The sequence below is a fragment of the Periplaneta americana genome, chromosome 5 (genome assembly GCF_040183065.1).
Source record: "Periplaneta americana isolate PAMFEO1 chromosome 5, P.americana_PAMFEO1_priV1, whole genome shotgun sequence".
Classification (NCBI taxonomy): Eukaryota; Metazoa; Arthropoda; class Insecta; order Blattodea; family Blattidae; genus Periplaneta; species Periplaneta americana.
In genome coordinates, this window is record NC_091121.1 from 45,271,826 (window position 1) to 45,288,375 (window position 16,550).

General features: G+C 37.8%; 1 protein-coding gene and 1 non-coding gene across 7 annotated transcripts in view; one reads left to right on the forward strand and one right to left on the reverse strand.

Annotated features, from left to right (window-relative positions):
- Nucleotides 1-16,550, forward strand: part of LOC138699566 (diacylglycerol kinase eta) — a 187,237-nt gene that overhangs the window by 56,021 nt on the left and 114,666 nt on the right. The window lies entirely within an intron of this gene.
- TRNAS-ACU (transfer RNA serine (anticodon ACU)) lies at nucleotides 1,462-1,534 on the reverse strand. The gene has a single exon. It is a non-coding gene; the product is annotated as a tRNA-Ser (tRNA).

Sequence of the window (16,550 nt, forward strand, 5' to 3'; positions counted from 1 at the left end):
GGATAAGGAAAACGTGTTCCATGAGAAACTTCGCAAAGTGTTCCTACAGCAAAGCGAGTGTGTTATGATCCTGGTAACAAAAACCGTGTTACCCTGTGGTGGCTTGTGATACATTTAACGAATGTCATTTGAAACGTATTTCAAACTTGGGCCATTTGCACGTTCAAGTCCATATAAACGGAAATAATACTCAGCAATAAAGATTTTTCTGTCATAATTGCAGCACTGCAGTGGATCTACAATATGTCTGAATTTTCTGGCTGACCCTCTTGCACTTGCTCCTGCTCTTCTTATAGGCTCTCCTACATACTCCTATTCTTCTCCTGCAAATTCTGTCTTCTAGTCGTTGCATCGAGTCTCACATGCTTGAACAGGCCATACTCAAGGTCTCGCCAAACTTGGACGGTTTCATTCACGCACTGTCCTGACCCAAAACGCAATAAATCATTCGGCACATCCTGTTGGTTATGCAGCGTTCACTTTTTTGATAAAACAGTTAGAGTTCTCTGTTATAAACGTTTTATCAACCATTACGTCATCACTAAGAAACGGATTTCTAGTTCCGTATCTGTTTTGTTTGCTACGTCCTAGACTTACGTATGTTATCTCTACGTTTCTTGTACTCTGAATCCCCTATTAAAATTCTATAGGACCTGAAACGCCTATGAATGCCTAAAAATTATGTTTGTGCTTGAAAAGCGCCTTTTTAGCATTTTGCGTATATTTAAAATAAAAATACCGGTAGGTCTACTTACTTACTTACTGGCTTTTAAGGAACCCGGAGGTTCATTGCCGCCCTCACATAAGCCATTGGTCCCTATCCTGAGCAAGATTAATTCAGTATCTATCATAATATCCCACTTCCCTCAAATCCATTATAATATTATCTTCCCATCTACGTCTGGCCTCCCCAAAGGTCTTTTTCCCTCCGACCTCCCAACTAACACTCTATATGCATTTCTGGATTCGCCCATACGTGCTACATGCCCTAAAATGCATAAATGTCTAAAAAAAAACTACAAAAATGCAATTTAAAATGTAAAAAAGTATATATTACAGACAAACACTGTTGTGGCAAGTTCTCTCCATATTGGTCTTAGAAGGGGAGGGAAGAAGATTTTACTTAATTTCTTGGAACCGAAGTTTGTTTGGAAAAGTCCATTCTACCATAAAAGTGGTGGTAGGTTGTTCGGGTTAGGCGAGAACATACAAATTAGTTTTTGCGTCAACGCATCCTATTATATGAAATGAAACTGACAATTCAGCAATAAGTCTCTCCCACTGATAGAAGTTGAGTCTTCAGTTCAGTAGCACTCATTGTCAGCACCAGTTCTTTGTACATAAATTCCTCCAAAAATGAAATATTTATTAAAATTAAAACTATTAATAAAATTATACAAATCTGGCTTTCAGGTAGTAGCTCCCTGTAAAGCAAGTTTGAATAATTTCAAGGAAAAATTGTTCCGGGGCCGGGTATCGATCCCGGGACCCTCCGCTTAGTGCGCGAACGCTCTACCGGCTGAGCTACCCTAGAAACTATACACGGCACCGTCACAATTTTTCCTGTGTATCCACACAACTCAAATGAGCTGACAAGACGCCAGAACTCAACTATGAGTACACACAAATACTGTGTGACTTAAAATGTTAACATACCTCCAGTAACGAATGTATTATGCAAATCTGGCTTTCAGGTAGTAGCTTCCTCTAAGGCAAGTTTGAATAATTTCAATAACAATTTCAAGCATAATACATTCGTTACTAGAGGTATGTTAACAGAAAGCCACAATTTAAGTCACACAGTATTTGTGTGCACTCATAGTTGAGTTCTGGCGTCTTGTCAGCTCATTTGAGCTGTGCGGATGCAAAGGAAAAATTGTGACTGTGTCGTGTATAGTTCCTGGGGTAGCTCAGTCGGTAGAGCGTTCGCGCGCTAAGCGAAGGGTCCCGGGATCGATACCCGGTCCCCGAACAATTTTTCCTTGAAATTATTAATAAAATTGTTAATTTTATACGAAGGTCACTTACTAAGTCATGGCAACTATTTTAGGCAAATGCGTTGTTATACAATCATGTCTGTTACATAAGTTTCTCAGGAAGTATTGTAGATAAGGGAGAAGAGTAAAAATTAAGAAAATGTTATCTTATGTCATAATGTTAAGAACAATAGTGTGCATGCACATTAACACATTAAAAAGTTTGCACGCTCATTAACACATCTCCAAGGGAATCAAATGTTCGCTGCCAACAATTAGGAAGACGACCAATACCATCAGATGCTCCATTGTCCAATCTGTCTACGCCTGTGGAGTAACGGCTAGCGCGTCTGGCCGCGAAACCAGGTGGCCCGGGTTCGATTCCTGGTTGGGGCAAGTTACCCGGTTGAGGGTTTTTTTCCGGGGTTTTCCCTCAACCCAATATGAGCAAATGCTGGGTAACTTTCGGTGCTGGACCCTGGATTCATTTCACCGGCATTATCACCTTCATCTCATTCAGACGCTAAATACCTTAAGATATTGATAAAGCGTTGTAAAATAACCTACTGAAATAAATCGTCCAATCTGGCAATCTCGCGTCGCAACTGCGTTGGCTATGTCTTCTCATGTATGAAAGCGTCTCTCACGCAATGGAGCTTTCAATTTCGGTATCAAATCGAAATCGCATGGTGACAGATCGGGGGAGTAGGGAGGATGCTCTAGTACTTCCCATCTCCAGCGCCGTAAACGGGTCTGAACAATGGCTGCCGTATGGGCTGTTACATTATCGTGAAGGATTATTGCATTGTCCAACAACTCGGGACGTTTATTCCTGATAGCGTGACGTAGGTTATTCTGCAGATAAGCGTCATAGTAAGCTGCAAACAGTTTAGCGATGGGGGGCAAAATGACACAAACATACTTGACAAACTACAAACATCAACAATGAACCGACTGACTTGCGCGCATCCCTCTTCTTCTGTCATTGAATATCTGCAACATTTAGTAGCATCTATAAGTACTATACATCCTAATGTAAATGTTACATATCAAAAAATGTGGTTTGCGGTCCGGGATTCCGCGGACTTAGTAAGTCGTATGAACTTCTAAAAGTCCTAAATCTCTCTTTTTCAACACCTAGAAATCCGTTACTGTAGGCCTACCGGACAGTTTTATAAAATAAATAGTTGTGGGAACGTCATATTTAAAGTTACAGAGCCATTATTTTTTATCTGGTTTATTTTACAACGCTTTATCAACTGCTATGGTTATCTAGCTTCCGAATGAAGTGGCGATGACAATGCCAGCGAAATGAGTCCTGGCTCCAGCGCCAAAATTTATCCAGCATTTGCTCTTAATGGCTTGAAAGTCCCGGAAAAAAATCTCAACCAGGTAATGCTAACCTTTAGTCCACAGCCGTGGACCAAAGCCATTAAAACACGACCATCTGCATAAATACTGCAATAAAGATTTGCGGCAAGATAAACTGACGTTTCTGCCCGGACTGAGGCCTTCTAAGTTTGGCGAGAAGATTAATCTGTCAGGCTGCTGACAGCTCCTCACCAAAGGCATGTACATCGAACCTCGATACATGCTTTGGTGTTTATGGCGACGATCAAACTTTTCTCTAAGGAGTTTGCTTCACGAAGTTGTTCTGCATATTGATGGCCTGTGAGAAGTCAAGTATGTTTGTCTTCGTAAACCGCAGCTCTTCATTGTTGTTAAACAGAGGGATATATTCTTGCGTAACAAGTCACGTACTAGCTCGGTAATAAGATTGAAGCACAACGTTCGGGTGTTAAAACAAGAATACGAGTTCGACAGGAGAGAGCGTGTGTAGAATTAGTAATGAACGCTAAACATGTGTACATTTTTAAAAGGCTTCTGTGCTGTACTATAGTTTTAACTTCATACTGTAATACTGCAAACTACACTAGTAAAATACATGACGTCCACCTCTGTGGAGTAACGGTTAGCATGCCTGACCGTGAAACGAGCGGATCAGAGTTAAAATCCTGGTTAGGACAAGTTATCTAGTTGTTTTTTTTTTTTCAGAATTTTCTCACACTCAATTAAGAGCAAATGCTGGGTAACTTCCGGCGTTGGACCCTGGACTCATTTCGCCGGCATTATCACTTTCACCTCACTCAGACGCTAGATAACCATAACAGTTGATATTGAATTCAATTCAATTAGTGTTCTACCCAAGGGCAGGTCTTTCACTGCAAACCTAGCTTTCTCCAGTATTTACTATTTTCTGCCTTCCTCTTTGTCTCCTCATATGGTCCATATATCTTAATGTTGTCTATCATCTGATATCTTCTTCTGTCCCTAACTCTTCTCCCGTTCACCATTCCTTGCAGTGCAACCTTCAGTAGGCAGTTTCTTCTCAGCCAGTGACTCAGCCAATTCCTTTTCCTCTTCCTGATCAGTTTCAGCATCATTCTTTCTTCACTCACTTTTTCCAACACAGCTTCATTTCTTATTCTGTCTGTCCACTTCGCACGTTTCATTCTTCTCTATATCCACATTTCAAATGCTTCTAGTCGCTTCTCTTCACTTCGTCGTAATGTCCATGTTTCTGCCCCATACAGTGCCGCACTCTATGCAAAGCACTTCACTAGTCCCTTCTTTAATTCTTTTTCCGGAGGTTCGTAGAAGATGCTCCTTTTTCTATTAAAAGCTTCCTTGGCCATTGCTATCCTCCTTTTGACTTCCTGGCAGCAGCTCATGTTACTGCTTATAGTACACCCCAAGTATTTGAAGCTGTCCACTTGCTCTACTGTCCCATTTAGAATTCGTAAGTTTATCTTCTTTATTTTTCTCCCTACGACCATGGTCTTCGTTTTATTTGCATTTATCTTCATCCCATACTGTTCACAGCTGTAATTCAGCTCCAGTAGCATACCCCCAACACCATATCATCAGCAAGCCTTATGCACTTTATTCTTCTTCCTCCTACTATCACTTCTCCCATATTCTAAAAACAGTTCTTCACTAAATCCTCGAAATATATGTTGAATTGTGTAGGTGATAATGAGCATCCTTTACGTACGCCTCTCCCAATTTCACTTCCTTCTGACATTTCTTCTCCTATCCTGACTTTGACTCGTTGTTTCATATAAAGATTAATGAACAGCCTTCTCTCTTTCCAATCCACACCTATTTTCTTTAGGATCCCTATAAATTTATTCCAGCAGTTGATAAAGCGTCGTAACCAATTAAAAATGTATGGATATTCAGTGAAAGAGCACTTTCAGGTTCCGTAAACGAATTTTGAGTATTAGTTTTGTTGGACAAGGTTGTGGTCAGGCAGTGCACGGTTTTAGGGTTTTCTACAGGTACTCCCGTTTCCCCGTAACATCCCAACATATCTCCAGTCATCATCGTCATCATCATAATCATCATTATTCATTCATTCATTACGACTATCATGTAGACTCACTGGCTGTGGTGCACTCTGTTGTTAGTAACCCATGAGAAGAAGAGCGCGGTGTGAAGCGGCAGGGGAAGTATGTTACTGAGAAATATGCTTTTATTATGTGACGCAGTAACAATACTATTAAAAATATGCAGACTTCATCAGTTGTGCTGTTATACTTAGGAAGTGAGAAGTTAAATTATTAATTATAATTTATACCTACTAGATTAAGCAATTTTTAAGGGTTACGTTACTAAAATTATTAGTATTCTTTAATTTCCATACGCATATCGTTACTAATATTTTCGAAATGGGTAATCTGGCTACTGCAATTCTCACCTGAGTGATGTTTATAACAATTAACAGCCACAGTCATGAAGGTAACATTCCTACCGCTCGTCTTCTAGTGAGTAGGAGAGAAGGGATCACAGTTGAATAAATTGAATTTCCCACTTCAACAAATAATTTTCATTAAGATGCTGGTACTGACAGCAGAAGTCAGCCCTTTTGATGTACTGGCTGCCATTTTCCTTCCATATAATTTATTAATGTGAACTTAGTGGATGCACTTGTGTTGAAGTGCTTATACCTGTTTTTTTTTAAATATGGGACATGACAGTTAAGCGGCCGAGTTTGGAACTACAGTGCTATGTTGACAATATGGACTACCACGCTGCCACCTGATGGAAGCTAGCAATTGACGTTAAGATGGCTGACGTTAAAACATTCATTGACAATTTTATTGACGCGAAGGTAAGAAAACAATACAGAAATCGACAGCGAATCAAAGACGAAACGTACCAATGCTAACATTGTATGCATAATAAATGTCGCTAAGAGAGCTATTAAGCACTCGCCACGAGGGAACTGTAAGTTTGGCAACTCAGCCGCTGTTACCATAGCAACAGCCCACGCTATGTGTGTTTCCGATCGCAACGCCCCTGTCGTGCCCCATCTTTAAAAAAAGTATAGAAAGTTTTTTTTTCTCCCAGTGATGATTTTAGTTATGTACGAGTAATATTAGAGCCTAATGAATTCACTTTTCGAAAATTATTATCTCCAACTTACTTAAGGAATCTGAGTCGGAGTGTTGTAGCTGGAAGCAATTTTGGGTAAAGGTGGAGTTAGAGTCTGTAAAAATGTTCAATTTGAGTTTTTCTTCTAATCGTAAACATTTACTTGTTACTTTATTGAGTTTGGAGTTTATTGTTTTGGTTTTATTTTTAATATTATATATTTATTTGAATGGTTTTAATTATGAATTATGGACCGACTCTTGGTCGATAGAAGTGCTAAGTTCTATCTTAGATCATATTATATAGATGCTTGGGAGGAGGTGGACATGAATTTAACCTGTTCCATAATCTTGTGGACTCCATGCCGCTCAGAATGAGGGCAGTTGTTGACGTAGGTAGTTTGTGGACGAGATACTAGTCCCCACCACAGGCCTTTTTTTGTTAATATATTAACAAATTATCTGTTTTTTGTTTATTTAATTATTTATTCATGTTTGATAAGCGTCCGGTCTCTTTTTGGGATGTGAAACAAGTATTTTTGTTTATACAGGCCAGTCTCGCCTATTAATAGCCCACAAGTAATGGTAATAATATTTTTACAAGGCAGGCATAACAAAGTTTATGAACAAATGCCATTTCACATTTACACTAATAAATTAATTAAAAACTAAAAAAAAAAAAATTAAATTTGCCTTACTGGGAGACGAACTCACAACCTGCGGGTCGGATGTCAGACATCCTACCACTAGGCCACACGCAGTTCGTAACGTTGATTACATTGTAGACGGACGACTTTCAATGAAGAGACACCAGAGCGGTGCCTTGAAGTGCAGTTCGTTTACACTAGTGAACCGCGCGATAGAACTTGATTTCTATCGACCAAGAGTCGGCCCATTCTTGTTGCCGTTAAGTGTACGATCGCCCGATACCGACCTCTTTCTAAATCTTTTAAGAAAACATTTTTTTACTTTCTCTACTGTATGAGTTGCCGGAGGAAGATTCACTGACGCGACGGTGTGGGAATAATATTTTGTAACTATATCTAAAGTGCTGTTTACATATGCAAATAATTACCACAACAACTGGTTTGCACTTGCAGTTCAAAACAAACTGACGGCAACTCTGTTTGCTGAGGCCTTTGGTGAGAAATTTATCCTGCACTTATCTTCAGTGGTTCTACAAGTCGCTTATTTTTACTATATTGTTATTATGAATCATTCGGAATGTCCTGGTTCATCCAAGGAACCGGCTACACTGACTTGGATTCCTCATAGTTTCCGAAGTCTATACATATTCATATATGAGGCCTCGCCGTCCTCAATGAATAATCAAGACACCTATATGTAGTCCAATAATAGATATTTCCGACGTTTCTCCAGACGAATGCTAGGATATACCGATTACAAGGACCTCGGCTCGCTTATCATTGCTACCTTACAATCCTTTATGGTTTCCTATGTCATATCACCTTCCGCGACAGGTCGGCCATCTGTCAGAGAAGTATGGCAACTGGCTGAGTGTGCTTCCGTGTATCTAGAGGTAATTACTGAAAAGTGGAAGCGCCTAACAAAAAAATTCTGCGCTGCATTAGGGGTACACCAGCACGTAGAATACGTCACTAGTTTTGGGAATGGAAATACAGCTGTTTCGGTTTGAACGTTTTATTTATTTTTTTTTTCCGGTTTATATATGAAGAGTATGAGTCAATAATAAGCTAAGCAATTAATAAAGGACATTCATTATATAATTTCTCTTTATATGAAGTTACATTCTGAAATTAGTCCCAGAATGTAATGTTTATTGATGAGTAGAGTGGATCATGGTTATTGACATTGTTGTGATTTTGTACTGAATGTATATGTTAAATAGCTGTTCGTTTACTTGAATGAATATTAGACTATATACTTAGCTATATTACAGTGGCGACCATATCCAAATTTCAAATGCTTCTGCTCCTTTCTCTTCACTTCGTCGTAATGTACACATTTCTAATCTATACAGTGCCACACTTCACACGAAGCACTTCACCAGTCTCTTCCTTAATTGTTTTTCCAGAGGTCCGCAGAAGATGCTCCTTTTCCTGTTAAAAGCTTCCTTTAACATTGCTATCCTCCTCTTGACTTCCTGGTAGTAGCTTATGTTACTACTTTTAATACACCTACCTACTTACTTAAAATGACTTTTAAGGAACCCGCAGGTTCATTGCCGCGCTGACATAAGCCCGCCATCGGTCCCTATTCTGTACAAGATTAATCTAGTCTCTCCTACATTCCATATATTTCAACCTGTCCACTTGCTCTGTTGCCTCATTTCGAATTCGCACGTATATCTTCTTTATTTTTCTTCAGATAACCATGGTCATCGTCTTTCCATTTATCTTCATTCCACACTGCTCACAGCTGTCACTTAGGTCCAGTAGCATATCCCTTAGTATCATTTCCTTCTTTGCTTACTTTATTCTTCTTCGTCCTACTATCACCTCTTCCATGTTTTGAAAACTGTTCTTCACTAAATCCTCCAAATAGTTTTGCGTACTAGCATACCGTGATAATGAAGACGTCTGTAATTTACATTTAGGGGAGAGTCGGGTAGTATCGGACATCGGATAGTATCGGACAGTGCGTTTCTTTCATCTACCACCATATGGTAGTACCTGAATGACATGGTTAAGTTTCTGTATGCGACATCACAGAAACGTAACCATGTCAATCAGGTACTATCATCGTGTGGTAGATGAAAGAAACTCACTGTCCGATATTACCCGATGTCCGATACTACCCGACTCTCCCCTACTATTCATTTGTAATTTTATTATTGAGAAAGTTTTTGTAATTTACATTCACTGTTTACTTCATTTATAATTTTGTCGAGATCCTGCACCATTGCTCAGAGTTTCACCTAAAGGCGTTGCGTTTAGTTTCGGGGATTTTCTATCTCCTACTTAACTAGACGGTTATCTCTACTGGTTAGGAATTCTACAATCATCCCACCTGTTGGTTCGCTGACGATATTTTATTCCCGTCTTACTCACGGATTAAAGTGGGTTATTATTCTCCTGATCGCCACCCGGGGACGCACTATGTAGAAGTGAGGTTCCCCCGATGTCACATTAATTAAGAGGAAAATAAAATTACTGAGAGGTCTACAGGATTTGGAACTTGTAGCTCAAGAGGATCGTAAAGTGGATAATTTCATTCGTAATGAACCGAAGTTTCCAAATTCCGTATTTGAGAGTTAAATCAGTATTTTAGTTATTTTATGCACCATTAAAATACATTTTAAAAACTGCTTTACCGTTATTCGATTGGGTATGGAATCGTCTGGAGAAAGTCTCAGAGTTTTCATTTCCAGCATTGCAGAATTGGTAACTAAATAAATTTCTATGCTTGTGTACGTTCTGTTACGTAAAATTTACGAACACAGTGGATTACAACATAGAATATCTTATAGAGTTTATATTTTCAAACTGACAAGAATATAAAAATAATTAAAAACTGGAGATGAGTAGTTTGTGCAGAGAAAATTTTATACAGAGTACATTTTCAAATTTTTTTAGGAACTTTGTAGTTATAAGAAGTATCTCCCATATCGAGAAAGTAATTTTCGGCATCTTTGTGAATAACGATTTTACTTAGACTATTGAAAGGATTTTTTGGAAGTAAGATTTCGAAAGGCAGGGTACGTGTGGAATGCTGTGAAAAACTCGGAGTAGGCTGTATCAGAGACATAGTCGGAAGTTTTATGCGTTAATATGTCTATTGGAATGGATGTTGAATGTAAGATATCGGTTGGTTATACACCCGGTCCCATTTGCGCTGCGTATGTCTCGACATTGTGCATTTTCTATTTTCACTTAACATCACTCGCAAATTTTTCCAATTTAACTTATTGACTGCTGAGTGTTATTCAATTTAGATTGTAGCGAGGTTCGTTACGAATCGTTTGACACTACTGCAAACGTTCTATCGCTTCGCATTATCGAGTTACACTGCCTCGGTTGCTACGCGACCTGTCAATTTGTGCCTCAAATTCCTCCCCTCCCTCCGCTTATCGCTAGATGACGTCACCCGCTCCAATTCAAGGTCACGTTAAACACAGTGATTCTTCATCTGTCAATCGTCGTCTACTTCACTGGAATATGTAATGTAGTTTAGAAATTATAGGCTCGATGAAAGTCGTCTGAAAATGTGTCGATCGACTTTCTGGGATGGACCGAACTTATAGACATACACGTCAAGAATTTAAATTCTATGACGGACGTGTCGTTGCTACGGAATTGTGTGCGTTGCTATGTTATCGCGTAAATAAAATTGTTGATGTTTGCGGTTTTCCACCAACTTACATAATTTAGTGGGTATAGGACTGCCACCAGGCAGTGCGTCTTTTGTGTAGTGATGTGAAGTTACACAGTCGAAACCAGTGAGTGAAATTACATTGCCGAGAAGTTTTTTGTTAGAAATTATGTCGAAATAAGTTGTTCAACGAACGAGAGCATAGCGTAAAAGAAAGCGTGCAAATGAACCACCGAAAATTGAGTCAAAAACGAAAAAGAGTAGCCTGGGACGAGAGCGAGAATACAGGGCAAGTAAAAGGCATCAGTATTTGGACTGAAATATGACACAAAGATGATTGTGTAATTTGATACGTGTAGGTCACTTCAGAGTGGTATGTACTTTATAAATGGCTTTAACTTTCTAGCAGAATAATACCCGGAGAGCATCACGTTCAGCAGCCAACATTTATGTGGTCAGCTCTTCGTTAAGTCTGTTTTGACTGTAGATTTAATGGAACAATTACCAATTCGGAGTACTGACTGCTTTGCAAATCGATGGATGTCTGGTTTTATTGAACGATGCTGTTTCAATTGTCGCGGCCTGTGTAAGAGAGAGAGGAGAGCATAGCGCGTTTCCTTCAAAATTAAATCAGGTGCGTTGCTAGGGAACCGAGCGCACTACATCAATAGATTGCAGGAATACATTTACACAGGGTGTTTGAAACGATACACACAAATTAAAGTCTTCTGAACACATTTGCACTGTTAGTGATGGAGTATGATTTTAAGAGTTGTGATTTTGTCGCTGTGACAGGTTTGTCACTGGTTCCGATTGTGACTATAGTTACAAAATCACAGCTCCGAGAAATCGCCATCTCCGACCGATACGTGATTCATAGCGATGGCGACTGATGTACGCATATGGCAGCTTCAGAGTCCAGATAACTTCTAGTCAGAAGATTAACTTGAAGGACAACATATCTGGGATCTAATTAACTATTGTCCCACGCTAGAGGTTAACGACGATAACTCTGATACTGAAGCTGTGACTAGAGAACGGAATTTAGGTAAAAACCTATTTTTTTTCCTTGATACATACAGGCTTGAGATTTAATATTTACATTTTTCATGGAAATATAGGTATAAATAAAAGGGTTTTATAGTGCCTAAAATGCCTATTTCGACGTTAGTGCCTATTTTTAAGTTTTTTTTTTTAATTTTTGCATCATTTTTCGTAACTGTTTACTATTTTTCTTAACATCCTGTACCGTTTACATTCCAAGACGGATAACAACAACTCCTTCCTAGCAGTGAACAACACAATAGAGAAGTACCTCTGGGCCAGCCCTTCTCATTCTTACAATCTTTCAATCCTAAAATTCCAACTTTCAGTCGGCCTGTGTAGCGTAGTCGGTGTAGTGCTGGCCTTATGTGCTCGAGGTTGAGGGTTCGATCCCGGATCAGGGAAATGGCACAGACTCATATCAGTAGATTTACTGGCATGTAAAAGACCTCCTGCAGGACAGATTATTATTATTATTATTATTATTATTATTATTATTATTATTATTATTATTATTATTATTATTATTATTATATCTTCCTCTGTCTGTCGGCAATTTAATACAAACTCGCTAGGTTGTACCGAATAAGCATTCTCTTACATTCCAAGACAGATAACAGCCCTTTCCTTTTTCCTCACCATTTGTAAGTACAGCAGTGAGCGACACAATAGCCACAATAAGTGCTGATCATCTACTGTGAAGCAAACTATGGAAACGTGATTGGTGAATGAAAAACACTAACTTAAAGACAGAATGTCTTCATTTTGTGTACGCATGTGTGCCCTTGTGAAATGTGTGGAAGTTTCTTTTAATCCTAGAATTTTGCATTAAATAAATGTTGAATCTTATATCAGTGACATTCTTTAACAAAAAAAATCCTATTTTTTATTTTATAGAGCCTAAATAAAGGAGTTTAAGAGCCTAATTTAGGCGCCTAAAATGCCACTTTTTAGGGACTAAAATTCCGCTCTCTAGTAATGACTCACCTTCGTAAACATTCTTGGGACACATCGCGGTAACACAGGTCAGAGTGTGTTTTGTTTTTAGTATACTCGCCTCGCTAATGATTATTCTTGATATGGTATGGCACCAGTATGTCAGTTAAATTCGCAGAAAAACGATACATGTAAACATATCTCGACTCGTGATGAGAAACATTGAAATGTTTTAATTAAATAGGTAATATTGCTAATTTATATAGTCCGTATCGCTAAAGACGATTAATTTAGAACAATTTAACAATTTAACACCCATTAGTGATTTCTATAAAATCACAAATAATCGAATGTTTTAATATGTGAAAGAGAAGGTTCAACACATCATTGGTCACCAGTCAGATGTAAAGGTTTGGTCTGAAAACGAAGATTTCCCAGAGTAGTTATGGATTACGCTTTGGCATGTACAACATCTAGCAGAGACTTCTTGAACTTTATGTAACTCTGAAAATGTTATATTTTCTTTTCAGTTTTACTCCGAACAAAGACTTACTCATATCCAAAACTAAATACCTTAAAACATGAATTTAAAAAAGTAAGATGTTGGGATTGAACCCAAGATTCTGTTCATGTAAGCTTAAAACTCTACTTTTACCCAAACAACATTGCTGGAATATTATAATATGAGAAATGTATCAGTAGAACAATATTGACAGTGGTGCCTCATTCTTAATTTTTGTTCATATTTGTAAGCAAAGTATGGGAGATTTGAAATTTATATAAATTGAGTAGGTCCAGACTTCCTCTAAAGAATTGCATTTCGGTAAGTACAGCACATATCCTCTTAATTTTTCTTCGTCCTGTATAACTATAATATTAAACTACAATCATACAAAGAGCTTTCGTGGAAGTAGGATGATCACTAAACAGAACAGCCCACCCCTGTGGAGTAACGGTTGATATGTCAGACCGTGAAACGAACGACTCGGGTTCATATCCTGGTTAGGTCAATTCACCTGGTTGTGGTTCTTTCCGGGGTTTTCCCTCAATCGATTTAGAAATGCTGGGTAACTTTTGGTGCTAGACACTGGACTCATTTCCCTGGAATTATCACCTTCATTTCACTCAGGCGCTAGATAACCGTAGCGTTTGATAAAAGGTCGTAAAATAAGACAATTAAAAAACTTACAAAAGAAAGAGGTAGCCTACTAGATCAGCACAGAAAGTACTGGAATACTTTTTCTTACTGTTTTCATGACAATGTTATGACATGAATATTTAACTAAACATTATAATCACTTCTTTTGAATTAAATAAAGATGTCAAATAAATACATTTAATATACGCATACAAATTTTATATAAAACATAACAGGCCAAAAGTCACCTTGCTGTAATAGGTCTAGTCCAAGTAGACTGAAATACATTCAATAGTATATTTTTTCTATAATAATTCGTAAAACAGAAGTCACTAAATAGTTAAAAGTACGTATCCTAACTAAAACAAATATTTTCCCTTAAATTTGCTTGTTTTCAATCGTTCCGTTTGAGAGAAGGGGGAAGATAGAATTGGTAAGTATGATGAGGAAAAGAGGGGCGGAAAGAGAGAGAGAGATACGAATGCTATAAATTTCAACATGTTAGAGTTTAAATTTTAAATTAATACTAATTAAGAGAACCAATTAAAAATATAACAGATTGTTTAATGAACCTACTAGAAAGCTACAATGAAATTTTATAAGACTACTAGATCTAGTTGGATAAACCGTTTTTGTATGTCTTAATTTGCTTGTAAAACATTACTCCCCACTTCTGTGAAATAGATCGACGGTTATCCATTTCGCTGAACAAGTTTTATATCTCTTCCTATTCTTCATTGCCTCTCGAACGGTAGTTCTTAATCCATATATTAGATTGTGAATTGAAAGAAACTGAGTATTCTCAGTGGCATATTTCTAGCACGGTATTGGATTGTCCGGTAATGGGGTTGCCAGCTTGAAATCTTCCGGACGTGCTTTGAAATCGAATTTCCTCCATTTCGGATATAACAGTTCCGACTCGAGCCTCATTGGAACAGTTTGTACCACGGGATGGTGAGGATGACACTTGGATAGGCTAGGCCGTATGAGACATATCCGAACTCATTATAATCCTACGGTGGAGCATTCTTGAGAGAGAAACAACACCATTTAGATTTAGTGTATAATGAACACAAATTAATATCGTTTACTTCTGATTACACGTCATTTTGCCTGTTATTTTTGAGGGGTATTGATGGTGCGCCGACAAACTCAAAATCTAATTAACACTTTTGTTTTCTTGTTACGTGGAATGGAGATAGATTTCTGCACAAATCAGTAATGGAACCACGGACGTTCTGTCCACTCAATCATAGCGAGGGCGTTTTCATCCATTTTCCCGATTCCGCATTCCCGAATGGACGTTTTCCCGAAGCTACCTTTTCCCGAATGCTATTTTCCCGAATCCACGGACCCAAATTTCATGTACTATTCAGTTTCCCGAATATATTATGCGAGAAATTCTCGAACAGTAAAAGATATGAACTGACAATCACTAAAAAAATTACAAAAACTACAGTAAAACACATGAACTGACAATCACTACATGTTGCCAGGAAACAAAAAATTACAAAAACTACAGAAAAACACATGAACTGACAATCACTACATGTTGCCAGGAAACAAAAAATTACAAAAACTACAGTAAAACACATGAACTGACAATCAGTACATGTTGCCAGGAAACAAAAATAAAAACACAAAAACTACAATAAAACACATGAACTGACAATCAGTACATGTTACCAGGTAACAAAAAATTACAAAAACTACAGTAAAACACATGAACTGAGAATCACTACATGTTGCTAGGAAACAAAAAAATGACAAAAACTACAGTAAAACACATGAACTGACAATCACTACATGTTGCTAGGAAACAAAAAAATGACAAAAACTACAGTAAAACACATGAACTGACAACCACTACATGTTGCTAGGAAACAAAAAAATGACAAAAACTACAGTAAAACACATGAACTGACAATTACTACATGTTGCTAGGAAACAAAAAAATGACAAAAACTACAGTAAAACACATGAACTGACAACCACTACATGTTGCCAGGAAACAAAAAATTACAAACACTACAGTAAAACACATGAACTGACAGTCACTACATGTTGCCAGGAAACAAAAAATTACAAACACTACAGTAAAACACATGAACTGACAATCAGTACATGTTACCAGGAAACAAAAAATTACAAAAACTACAGTAAAACACATGAACTGACAATCACTACATGTTGCTAGGAAACAAAAAAATGACAAAAACTACAGTAAAACACATGAACTGACAATCACTGCATATTGCTAGGAAACAAAAAAATGACAAAAACTACAGTAAAATACATGAACTGACAACCACTACATGTTGCCAGGAAACAAAAATTACAAACACTACAGTAAAACACATGAACTGACAATCGGTACATGTTACCAGGAAACAAAAAATTACAAAAACTACAGTAAAACACATGAACTGACAATCACTGCATGTTGCTAGGAAACAAAAAAATGACAAAAACTACAGTAAAACACATGAACTGACAACCACTACATGTTGCCAGGAAACAAGAATTACAAACACTACAGTAAAACACATGAACTGACAATCAGTACATGTTACCAGGAAACAAAAAATTACAAAAACTACAGTAAAACACATGAACTGACAATCGCTACATGTTGCCAGGAAACAAAAAATTACAAAAACTACAGTAAAACACATGAACTGAGAATCACTACATGTTGCTAGGAAACAGAAAATTACAAAAACTACA